This window comes from Talpa occidentalis, unplaced genomic scaffold (assembly GCF_014898055.3).
Source record: "Talpa occidentalis isolate TD23 unplaced genomic scaffold, MPIMG_talOcc4v2.1 talOcc4.4, whole genome shotgun sequence".
NCBI classification, from domain to species: Eukaryota; Metazoa; Chordata; class Mammalia; order Eulipotyphla; family Talpidae; genus Talpa; species Talpa occidentalis.
In genome coordinates this window covers 47,843,400-47,855,144 of record NW_023604295.1, presented here as the reverse complement: position 1 = coordinate 47,855,144, position 11,745 = coordinate 47,843,400, and the positions used below count along the sequence as shown (strand labels likewise).

Genomic DNA, 11,745 nt, shown 5'->3' with positions numbered 1-11,745 from the left:
TTTAGGGTGACATATGTTTGAATAAGAGTCAACTCCAATAAATTCCAGTAAATGCTGAAGAGGAACAGAAAAAGACTACATGTCCAACTGAGGAAAAGTTATTTTAAAATGGGAAAAAGTTTTCCTTGTCAGAAAACCTGTAGCTTTTTGCTAGGTTAAAGCTTCCTTTCAGTGACCCATTTATATATACAATGGGCCAAATTGACATTACAGAACATGACGATCACCATTTATGGCTGTCCTCTTCCACACTGTTAACACTCAGGCCAGGACTCTTTGAGGGGATCTCAGCTGAAAAGAAGGAGTTTGTCACAATAGTGAAAAAACATGAATTAGATGCCCCTCCACCAAAAAAGAAATAGACCTAAGTGATAGTTAAGTGGCATTAGTTATCCAAATTTTGGCATCCATTCTACCCCAACATTCTCGGAAGGAATGTCCTTCCAAAAGACATTATTGAGAGGAAATTATATTACTAAAGTCCAGAGCAGGCAGTAATTTGACTTGAAGGTAGCTTATCGACTTGAAGGTTAGCATTTTAAAAAAAATTATATGTATTAGGAATAACTAGTTAAAGTCTTGCTCTTACAGAGGTCACAGCAGCATTAGAAGTGATGACACTAGGGCCTCCCCTGGTGGCACAGATGGTTGAACACAGCACTGTGAGGCTGTCCGCAGCCTCTGCAGAGCCGGTTCAATCCCGGCCAGCCAGCGAGGGTCCCACATGGCGTGGCAGACCTCTCCTGTCTCTCCCACTGCTCCTCTCAGCAGTGTATTTCATCAGTCTGCCTGTTCTGCTCCCCGCTCTGTCTCTGGTGAATCCTTTAACCCTCCTGCAAATCTGGCCTGTACCCCAGTTCTTGTATAAATAAATAAATCTTTAAAAAAAAGTGATGACACTAGATAGAGACTGCTTTAGAGTTTGTTAATGCCACATCACTTTCAATTTCACTCATTTTCTAGTGTTTATATCTGTGGCAAAGATAGGGTCAGAAAGGTATTGTATAGTTGTGTAAGAACCAGTTATTTAAACACATCTCACTCCCACTTAATCAAAAATGCCTAGCAGATTTGGAATTCAAGGATAGTTTTAAAGGGAAAAAATTATTTGACCAGCTCATTGTGATAGTTGAAGTAGACTACTTAGCCATCTGTTCTCATCTGAAGGCATCAAGCTTAAGATGTCAGAAGTGGCTGCAATTTTGGATATGAGTGCATAGGAGTCATGCTGCTATGGAAACAATATTCCTGATTTTAGATTATACCTTATAGAGGTTTATGGACATAAAACAAGAAAGCAATGCAAGGAATTACAGAAAGCCATCCAATAATAATTAGTTTCTGCAACTGGAAATTGCTAATTACTAGGGCAGACTTTTTGACATACGCTGGTGTGAAAAGGAAGTCATTTTACAGATAAATGCATCCACATAGGATGTAATGCTCTCCTATTACAGAAAGGAGTTTTGTGAAATGTGTTTGTGTGTGTGTGTATGTGTGTATTCATCTAGGAGGACCCACTAAATAAAATAATTACAGAATATATTCCTTCACATTGGAGGCAAGAAAATTCAACATGAACATCATTAAGCTCAAGGCTAAGTCTTCAAGAGATACTGTACTCTCACAGTAGGTTCCTGACCTCCTCTAAATGTAAAAGCTCTATTGTTATAGAAATATTCCAATTATTCTCATTATATGAGAGGAGGATGAGAAAGTGAGGAGTGAGAATATCAATGACTTTATGGTAGAAATTTTAGTTTACTTTTTAAAAGACTTAGAAATTTAGCAAAAATAAAAAAACTGGACAGTGCTGAGAAATAAAAAGAATGAAAAAGATTACCCCACAGACCCATGTGTCACATTTATGCCATCTTGGTATATGTTTTCTCTCTCCTTTGAGCCTCTGAATATGTTCCTGGAACAATATTTTACATTACTGATAATTTGACTTACCCTTAATTCAACTTAGAAGAAAAACAAATACCCAAAAGAAAGAATTGCGTCCAGGAGCAATACATTTAAGTCACCCCAATCTTCACTGACACCTTACAAGATTCTATTCATAGCACCAGAGACTGATCATCACAAATAATTGGGATCCCAGAAATTGTTCTTTTCCCTCTAAGCGCACATACCCTAAACTGAGTTTGCTTTATTCTTCCCATCAGTCCTTCTCCCATACAATTTGCCACTCTTTTTTCCTCTTTCCCTTTACCCAAACTCAGTGTATTAGTCATTTTGGGTTGCCATAACAAAATTCTAAACACTGCGTAGCTCATTAAAAACACAGATTTTTTTTCTCACAGTTCTGAAGACTGGATGCCCAAGATTGGGACCCAGCATGGACAGTGAGGACCCTGTTCTGAGTTGCATATTTTGGACTTCTCCTCCTATCTTTACACATGAAGACAGAAAATGAACTCTGGGTCTCTTTTATAAGGGCATTAATCTCATTCATGAAACTCCAAATTCATGACATAATCATCTCTCAAAAACCCATTCTTCTAATACTATCACACTGTGAATTAGGGTGCCAATAAATGAATGGGGGCACACAAACTTTCAGATCATAACACTTAGTCTTACCAGGTTTCTTGGAGAGGAAAGTCCAGCCTGGAAATTACTAAGCTGTTTGTAGCTCTTTGTTTCAAGTTTGGTATAGGCTGAGAAAATGGTATAGGCTAGAGAAAATGGCTATTGGAGTAAAAAAAAAAAAAAAAAAAGATGGTAGAAAGCCACAGAGGTAAAAAAAAAAAAGAGAGAGAGAGAGACATCAATATTTCTGATTTAAGTTGACCACAAGATTATGTTCCTCCAAACACAGAAAGCTAGAATGGGAAAGGACTTTTCAGATACTTGATCTACATTATGTTTAGATGAGAAAATTGAGGCTTAGCACGTCAGGTTATTTGTGTTTGTGCATGATCACCCAGGAAGATGGTTCTGAATTCAAGACATAAAACCAGATTGCCAGTACATCTGACACTTTATCTCACTTCATTAAATATTAAAGCTCTGATGACCTCGATGGCAAGCAGGGATCAACACTTCTTGCATATGAAATAATGTGATTTAAAATAGTTATTACATCTGGGAACATTCTTCTGTAGAAGTTCTTAAACTTCTGAGATGCTAAGAATCACATGGGGCCTGAACCAACAGCATTTCCTACAGAATGTGTGGCTGCTCTTTGCAATGGTTGGGCAAAGACTTTTATTTCTCACCCTGCCAGCATATCATCTATATATTTATGTCTATATCTATATATTTCTCATTTCAGAGAAAGGTCATATAGTGCGTAACACTAATCATAAGTGTGTTGACCTCTGATGCATTTTAAGGAACTACAGTAATACCAAAGATAAAAGGTGAAAGCGTAGACTACAAATCAAGGACACATCCAAAACAGACAAGGTGACAGAGGGTTTCCAGAAGCAAGTATTTGAAACAAGCAAAATTGGTATGGGCTTAACTTCCATTTATTTAACCTTCCTCTCTATTATCCCTACCAACCTCCTATGATGAATATATACTTATTCCAGTAAAGTTACACATCCCTAAATATGTGTTCATTACAGTTATATTAAGGTACAGTCTAGCCATATCACTGCCTTCAATCCTAGAAGACCATTCTATACTTGTCAGTTACTCTCAAAAATATCAAGAACCAGTTTATGGTCTGGCCTATATCTAACTCCAATAGACCCCTCCTCAAGAACAGGGTGTTCTTATTTTTTTACAGCTACAGTCTAGAATGTTCTTTTAAAAAGTCATTTTCAGGGCCTCCCCTGGTGGCACAGTGGTTGAGAGCTGGGTTGCGAGACTGCCCGCAGCCTCTGCAGCACCAGTTCAATCCCCAGCCACCAGCGAGGGTCCCACAAAAAAAAAAAAAAAAAAAAAGTCATTTTCAAAGCTTCTTGGTCACATCTCCCTTATGAATTATTGCAATAGCTTTCTGAACTCCTATACTCCTGCCTTCAATAGCTATTTTCTGCACAGTAGCTAGAGTGATCCTTTTAAAACATTAATCTGATCATGTTACACCCTTGCTGAAAGCACTGTAATGACTTTCCATCACTTTAGCATAAGATCAAAGCCCTTTACCTGACATGGTCCCTCCTTTCCTCCCTGATCTTATTTGCTCACACTCATGCGCTTGTCTTACGGCCTTTCCTGTAGGACTCCTCCCTGAAATGTTCTTTCTGCATGGCTTACTCCTCTTCATAGGGTATGCTCAACTATCACGTCATCAGGAAAGTTCTCCTTGAAAATGTTCTCTAAAAAGGCAACACCCCTGTGGTTTGTAAACTGGATCTACATAGTGAGGGCCAGGATTGATGGGAAAAAGATTCAGACCACTCCAGATTGGTGGTAGTGGTGGTGGGGGGAGGGGTTAATAAGCTAGGGAAGTTTCATAGGAGTTTATCTTGAGCCACTGCAAAAAGAACAGATCTCTTTCCCACCCAGTCCCCCCGCAGAATCTTGAGAGCTTATATAATGGTCTTAACTGCATTCCAGCTGGTCTCAATAACACAATATGCTCTCTCGCCTCCATCCTTAAAAATAGCTCCCACTGTGGGGAATGGCAGGTAGAAGAACATACAGGGGCCAAGGACAGGGCAGGTGGTGAGGGGACTTGCATTACCCACACACAGCCCAAGAGCCAACCAGAAGTCACATCTCAATGACCTGCAACAACCCTCACTCTACCCACCGTCCCAACACTCAGTTTTTTCTCCCTAACCCAATTTTACTACCTAATGTTATATTATATATCTTCTTATTTGTTTATTATCTGAAACCTGCTCCATAGGACAGGTAGTTTTTCTTCTGGTCCACTAATAAAAGCTCTCAGCACTTAGTAGTTGCTTAACAAATATTTGTGAGATGGATGAATAAAATGAACTGTTTCTTTGTAATGACACAGATCATGTTAAAAGTGTCTGTTATTTGTCATTTGCTGCTTACCTTTGTTGAACCAAAGTATGTTTGAGTTTTGACATAAATAATGTGTTACGGCTAATAATATGATAGAGTAAATTTTAATTTTTTTTAACCTACAAAAGAAACTTTTATATATATGTATAGCTTTCACATCCTACTTACTTTACTGAGTAGGAGAGAAAAGGGTGTCGCGAATGGAAGCACACTGAAAACAGAATCTCATTCACCGCTGTCTTTACCAAAGACTTACCTTTACCGAAGTCTGCTACTTAGAAGAGTCATGTAATCATCCATTCAGTGTCTTGATAAGAAGATCTTTTTTAAAAAGGTTGAAGATCTTTTCTTCAAATTTATTGTTCCTTGACTTCATGCCTTGTGTAAACAATGATATTAGGGCACAAAATAAATGCACAGTTCCCTCAAAATTCTTGGTCCATAAATATGGAGATCATTGCATTTAATGTTTCTAAATTTCAAACTCCACTAAGTGACATAATTTGTAAAAATCAGCTACTATGGTCTGTGACACACAGTAGGTATTCAGAAATATTATCACTTCTTCTCTCACCCTTACCATAATTCGTCAGCTGTTACAGGATTAAAAGAAATGCTGTTAAGTTATAGCCTCCCCCGATAGCCTCTTCATGTCATGCTAGAATCTACATTTTGAGAAGAATCCAAGTAATGAGTAAAGTAGGAAATCATATTAGCAAAATAACTGATGCTATCCACATAATAAAGGCCAAGGTATAGGAGGATGAGGAAGTCCTAAAGGTGTTCATGGAGGCTAAGTAAAAGGAGAGACTTACTGAATTAGGAGATGAGTAGATGATACTTGGAAGTAATGGGGAGTTGACAGCTGTCAGAGAAGTAAAATAAATAGCAAGCGATTGAAAGAGGCCTTCTGGAAGTTTGGAAAACATTGTCATTGGAATGCCTGTTATGAAAATTTTAAAATATTATAGTGGAGATTCAAACTATTCTTACTTAAAATTTACTTGTCAAGTTCTAGGAATATTGTTTTGGAGGGTATGTTCTTTACCTGGTCTATCTTTACCTGGTTCCCCTGCCATGAGAATTTAAAATTTTCTAAGTTCATATAATTTCTAGGTGAAACTTGGGTGGACAATACAAAGGCAAATTTGGAAAGATTCCTGAAAATGATCCTACATGAATCTCACTCAACAAAAGAAGGAAAATTAAAGAGACTGGTTGCGAAAGAGTGAAAGGTATTATAAATTCATGCCTTGTTTTTCTTTGTAGGGGCCTATAAAATGTTGACCAAAATATGTTCAGTACCTTACCCTTTGATCCATCAAACCAAAAAGGTAGAAGCCAGAGTGGGTAAGATGTCCCATGACATCAGGAACTGAGACAAAAAGGGAGGGAGCAGGTATTTAGAACCTGAATATACAGGGTAAAGGCAAGGTTTGTTTTAAAAAGTTTACAAAATAAAAGAAAATACTCATGACATGTTTTGACCTGGAAAGTCAAAGAAAGTAGAGTTCTAGGAGTTTGTTTTACGTTAAAATTGAAATCCGTTTATTGAGGTTTTTTGTTTTTGTTTTTGTTTTGTTTTTGATTTGGTAGCATTGGTTTACAACACCATAGATGTTTCAGAAACACAGATTCACACCTCTCCAGATGTATGTTACCACATCCCACCCAAATACTACATTACATGAGCAAATTGTTTTTAATTATTTTTTTTTAAATGTGAGTCTTTGCTAAGACTGAACCAGCTTGCCTGATTATACATGTTACAAAGAAATAAGCATATCTTACTTTTATATTTTATTTAATCTCCTCTTACCTCCTATAGGTAAGCTTTAGGAAGATCAAGTTTGCTTATCTAGCCACATCACCAATGACTCTATCTGGCAAAAAATATGTATGTTTAATGGTTTAACCAATGAATGATTAACAATCTAATTTTTAAAGTGGAAGAACTCCAATTGATTACTGTTGTCTATACTGACAGACCTCATTTAGAAGTACAGAACTAAAATATTTAAATTTTATGACAAGAAAGCACATATTGAAAAAGCACTAAGAATTGTGAATGATGTCCATGTTAAAGAGTGGTCCACTGAGTGGCTATTCATATATTTATTAGAAACTTGGTTTCTCGCCATTTTATTTCCATCTAGCCACCAGTGGAAGTGATACTTATAAATATTTCATTGAGTAGCTTTCATTTTAACATAAGCAGTAAGTAGGAGAGCAGATGCTTCTGCAACTATGGGATTGCCTTTGTGATGAAGCCAAATGTCAGGGCTGCTTTGGCAAGAACTTTAATATTGGCTAGGTCTCAGGATCAACTGTCCTCATCAGGATTTATTGTTTTTTGCAAGTTGTCATATAATAACTTTTAAATATTTTATTAAGTAGTTTGAAGAAGGCACACTTCCATCAAATTCTCAACTAAAAACAGCATAATTTTGGAATAATTACTTGACAGCTCCTGTTCTAAACATTTGACTATGGCAAACATTCTCTTTTCAACCTTATCAAAAAAGGTCACCATCACTTTGATTCACACCACACCACCTGGCCTTCAGTGACTCCAGGTAATTAATATGGGGAACTCAGGTCCAAGTTAAATTCCACCCTATTTTCTTTCTCCCTCCTCATGGTCTTTGGTGCTTCTTTTCATCTGGCATAGCTCAATTAATTGCTAGCTTGCAATTTTTATTTTATACCTGTAGGAGATATGGTTTATCTCTGTTGGCTGTGTAGTATATTTGGTCACACTGATTCCTGAGGTAGGTGACACAGTGAATATTAAGCTGAATTAAATTGCACACATTCTGTGTTAGGTTTTTGCCATTTTTGATCTTACCCCAGTGAAATGAACTAATTATAGTGGCTTAAACAAATAAATTTTCTTTTGGAACTTTGGTTTGGCATATAAAGTTATGGAAGCATGAGGCTATACTCCTGAAACTTATGTGTTACTGTAAATCAATGGTAAAATATTTTTTTTAAAAAGCAGATGTCCAGAATTAGTTAACTATAGGGTTTGTTTAGTGACTCAGTAATCAGGGATAGCTTCTGTTAGCCTGACTTTAATGGTTACAAGATGTTTACAGAAGCTCTTGACATCATATTATATTCTCTCAAGAAAAAATAAAACAGCAGCATAGCATTAAGAGATGTCCACGTGCATCTCATAACCCAGAATTTGGTCAAGTCAACCCTAATGGGATATTCATTGGACTAATCCATAGTCTGGCACACATGCCTTTATCACTTCCCTTTAAGGATTAGGCTTATAGCACCTGCCATAATATTTTACTTAGTCCTCTAGAACTAAGAGCATTTTTGACATAGAAGAAATTCTCCAACTTACTAATCTAATGATAGGAAAAAAAAAAACTTATAAAAATGAGAAGAAATATTTGTACCACTCTATTTCTCCCACCAGTTCCACCAGAGCCAGGTACCATAGAAGTATATGTTATCCTCAGTTACCTCATTTTGTTCTTTTTTTTTTTTAAGATTTATTTATTTTTATACAAGACCTGAGGTACAGGCCAGAGGCGCAGGAGGGTGAGAGGATTCCCCAGAGACAGAGCAGAGGATCAGCAGGCAGAAGGACTGAAATATACTGCTGAGGGGAGCAGCAGGAGAGACAGGAGAGGTCTGCTGGGCCATGTGGGAATCTCCCTGGCCAGCTGGAAATTAAACCATTGCTGCAGAGGCTGCAGACTGCTTCACAGTGCTGTGCTCAACCCACTGCACCAGCGGGGAGGCCCTCATTTGGTTCTTAACATGTAAACATCTCTAAGGAATGGGATTCCCTTCTGAAAACAAGAAGGAGCATCTCAAAACTGTATTCTGAATATAGGATTTGCAGCTTAGAGAATGTTAGTTCCAAGTTCTCTGGTCACTGCTTAGGACTGCTTGCATCATCACTGCTTTTATAACTTTATCCTGGTTCTCAATAATATTGAAAATCAACATGTCATAGACTAACACTTCACTTCCCTAAATTCCCAAGGAATATTAGTATTTTCGTGACTTTCTAATCAACCAAAAAAGGTTTAATCTAGAAATTTGTTTGGCTTTTGTAGTGTCCTTTTTCTCCAATTTTTTTAATTTAGAAAAGTCACTAAAAGGTAATACATACTCATATTTTTTATTTACACTTAGCCATTATTAACACTATACCATCTGTAAGTAATTAAGCATTAAGCTCCTAGGTCTTGGGATGTCCACTTAACATAACCTTAACACAATGTTTACTTTAAAGGAATTAAATGTTGATTTATCACTCTTATTTTCACATACTGTACATATTCAAATTTATCATATTGTCTCAATAACATCTCAGTAATTCTTTCTCCCCTTTCCAGGAATCAATCAATGCATTAAATTTTAATTGCCATCACTCTCTAGTCTACTATAATCAAGAATTGCTGGTATGACACTGATATTTTTGATAAATGCAAGCCATTTGTTTGTAGAATGTTTCTCATTTGAATTTGATTGTCTGCTTATGATTCAATTCAAGTAAAATATTTTTAACAAAATACTACATAGATGGCTTTGAATCATTTTCAGTGAATCATAATCAGGAGATGAACAATGTTAGTTTATCCTGCTGCTGGTGATATTCTCTTTGATCATTGGGGAAAAGTAGTGTTCACCAAATTTCTCTTGTGTAGTATTTATTTTCTTTTCCCTTTTATGACTAATAACTGATCTGTGAAGTCATATGTTGAGCCCTAACAACTATTCTGTTCTCTAGCATTGTTTAACCCAGTGGTTTTAGCATTCATTAAAGATTCTGAGTTAATTCCTAAAATGTTGGTTACAAAATGGTTACCCTCTAATTTTATCTTTCTTCCTTCGTTTATTAGTTAGCTTTTTTTTTATGTAAAAAATTTTTTCCTTCAAGTTCTTCTTCCCTGGACCTTTGAAAATTATTTAGTGTTGGATTCCTGGATTAATTTCTTATTCAATATGTTAAATTTCCATCATTATTTCTTTTTTGAGGCTCAAATTATCCCAAATTTGGCCAACAGGAGCTCCTTCAAACATGCTTTGTTGTTCTCTTGACATACCCCTATCAATTTCTGAGAACTTCTTACTCTCTGACATAAAAATTTTCTCAGACTCACTTTGTTTCCCCTGTCACAGAGCTGAAGCCAGCCATTAACTAAGGTGCTCCTTTTAGAGGAAAATGATAACTATAAAATCAAGATCTTGGTGTTATTTTGTGTGTTCATTGCTACTAATGTACTATTGCTAATAGTTTTATCAGTGGACATAGCTAGGAAATATGTATTTTTTTTTAATTTTTTTTTTTTATAGAGGCATGTTTTTATTTATTTATTTATTTGTTTGTTTGTTTTGTTTATACATGCACTGGGTATAGTCAGAAGCGCGGGAGGGTGAGAGAATTCACCAGAGCCAGAGTGGGGAGCAGAGCAGGCAGAAGGACCGAAGTACACTGCTGAGGGGAGCAGCGGGCGGCAGGAGAGGTCTGCGCGCCATGTGGGACCCTCCTCTGGTGGCCGGGGAGCAGCCGGGGATCGAACCGGCGCCGCAGAGGCCGCGGGCAGCTTCGCAACCGAGCGCTCAACCGCTGCGCCCCGGAAATATGTATTTTAAAAGCTACTAATTCATGTTGATAACTCTAATTCAAATCTAGTTCAAATCATATTTTTCCTCTCTTCCCATTCCACATTGTATCCTACACAGATGGGAACAAATGTTGTTCCATCAACACCTATTTGTTCGATCAAACAATTTACAAGGAACATTTCAGATTGGTTACACTTATACTCCTACCACCAACAAACACGTTAATTAAACATCAAGACTTATTTTTGTTTTTAGAAGGTATTTCTCTGGGAATGTGTCAGAGAATTTTATACAAAGTTAGGTAGATTATTTTCTTCTTCTGTGTCTGTATGATCAATTTGCTATGCAATTATATGTGCTCTTATTAGTATTAAATTTTAATTTTCTTGCAGTTCCTTGATGAATTAGCATTTCTTCATTATAAAAATAATAACATGGTTCAAATATCAAATCTATATAAAATATTCAACAGTCTCACTTATTTTCTTATTTAATTTGTTTCAACTTATTTTTAATAGGTATGTAACAAATTTACTCCTTTTCTGGTTTATCCGTCTAGAGCTTCTTTTATAAAAATAAGCAGATACTTACATAACTGTATATAAGTATACATATTTTTATTTCCCCTCTTTCTTACACAAAATATGTCTTATTTTTTGTTAAGCCCTATTACCTCATAGAGATTATTCATTCTTTTACATGTTTATGTATTATTTAATTTTGTGTATATATTATTGGTTATAAGCCTTATCACCATTATTGGATATATAGGTAACTTTCTAATAATTTGTTGTTATAAACAATATCATAATGAATAAATAATGATTTTTTTATACACCCAAAGGTGTATCTTTTGGGTAAATTTCTAGAAATGAGATAGCTGAATCAAAATTTACATAGTTTTGTCATTTATTGACAGATTTTTCTCCATAGGGTTGTATGATTGTATGCCATTTTACATTTCTTGCATCAATATAAAAAAGTACCTATTTCCCCACAAACTGACCAAGAACAAAGTATTTTAACAAACTAATACATTTTTGACAATCTAATAGATAAGAGAAAAAAAAGAACCTTTAATTTGGTAGAGTTTTAATCACATCTTTAATAATGTGGATGAAGTTGCCCATCGTTCCAAGCGTTTAGAGCATCTTCTTGTATCTTATGCCTCTAGGACTTTTATCTATATATATTCTTTTAAGATAG

At 36.0% G+C, this 11,745-nt stretch overlaps 1 long non-coding RNA gene across 1 annotated transcript; it reads right to left on the bottom strand.

Moving 5' to 3' along the window:
- Positions 1-216: 216 nt before the first annotated feature.
- LOC129146827 (uncharacterized) lies at positions 217-5,872 on the bottom strand. Its single transcript, XR_008554093.1, has 4 exons — positions 5,757-5,872; positions 5,198-5,319; positions 2,590-2,697; positions 217-291 (listed from the first exon to the last, which is right to left on the bottom strand). It is a non-coding gene; the product is annotated as an uncharacterized LOC129146827 (long non-coding RNA).
- Positions 5,873-11,745: the final 5,873 nt, after the last annotated feature.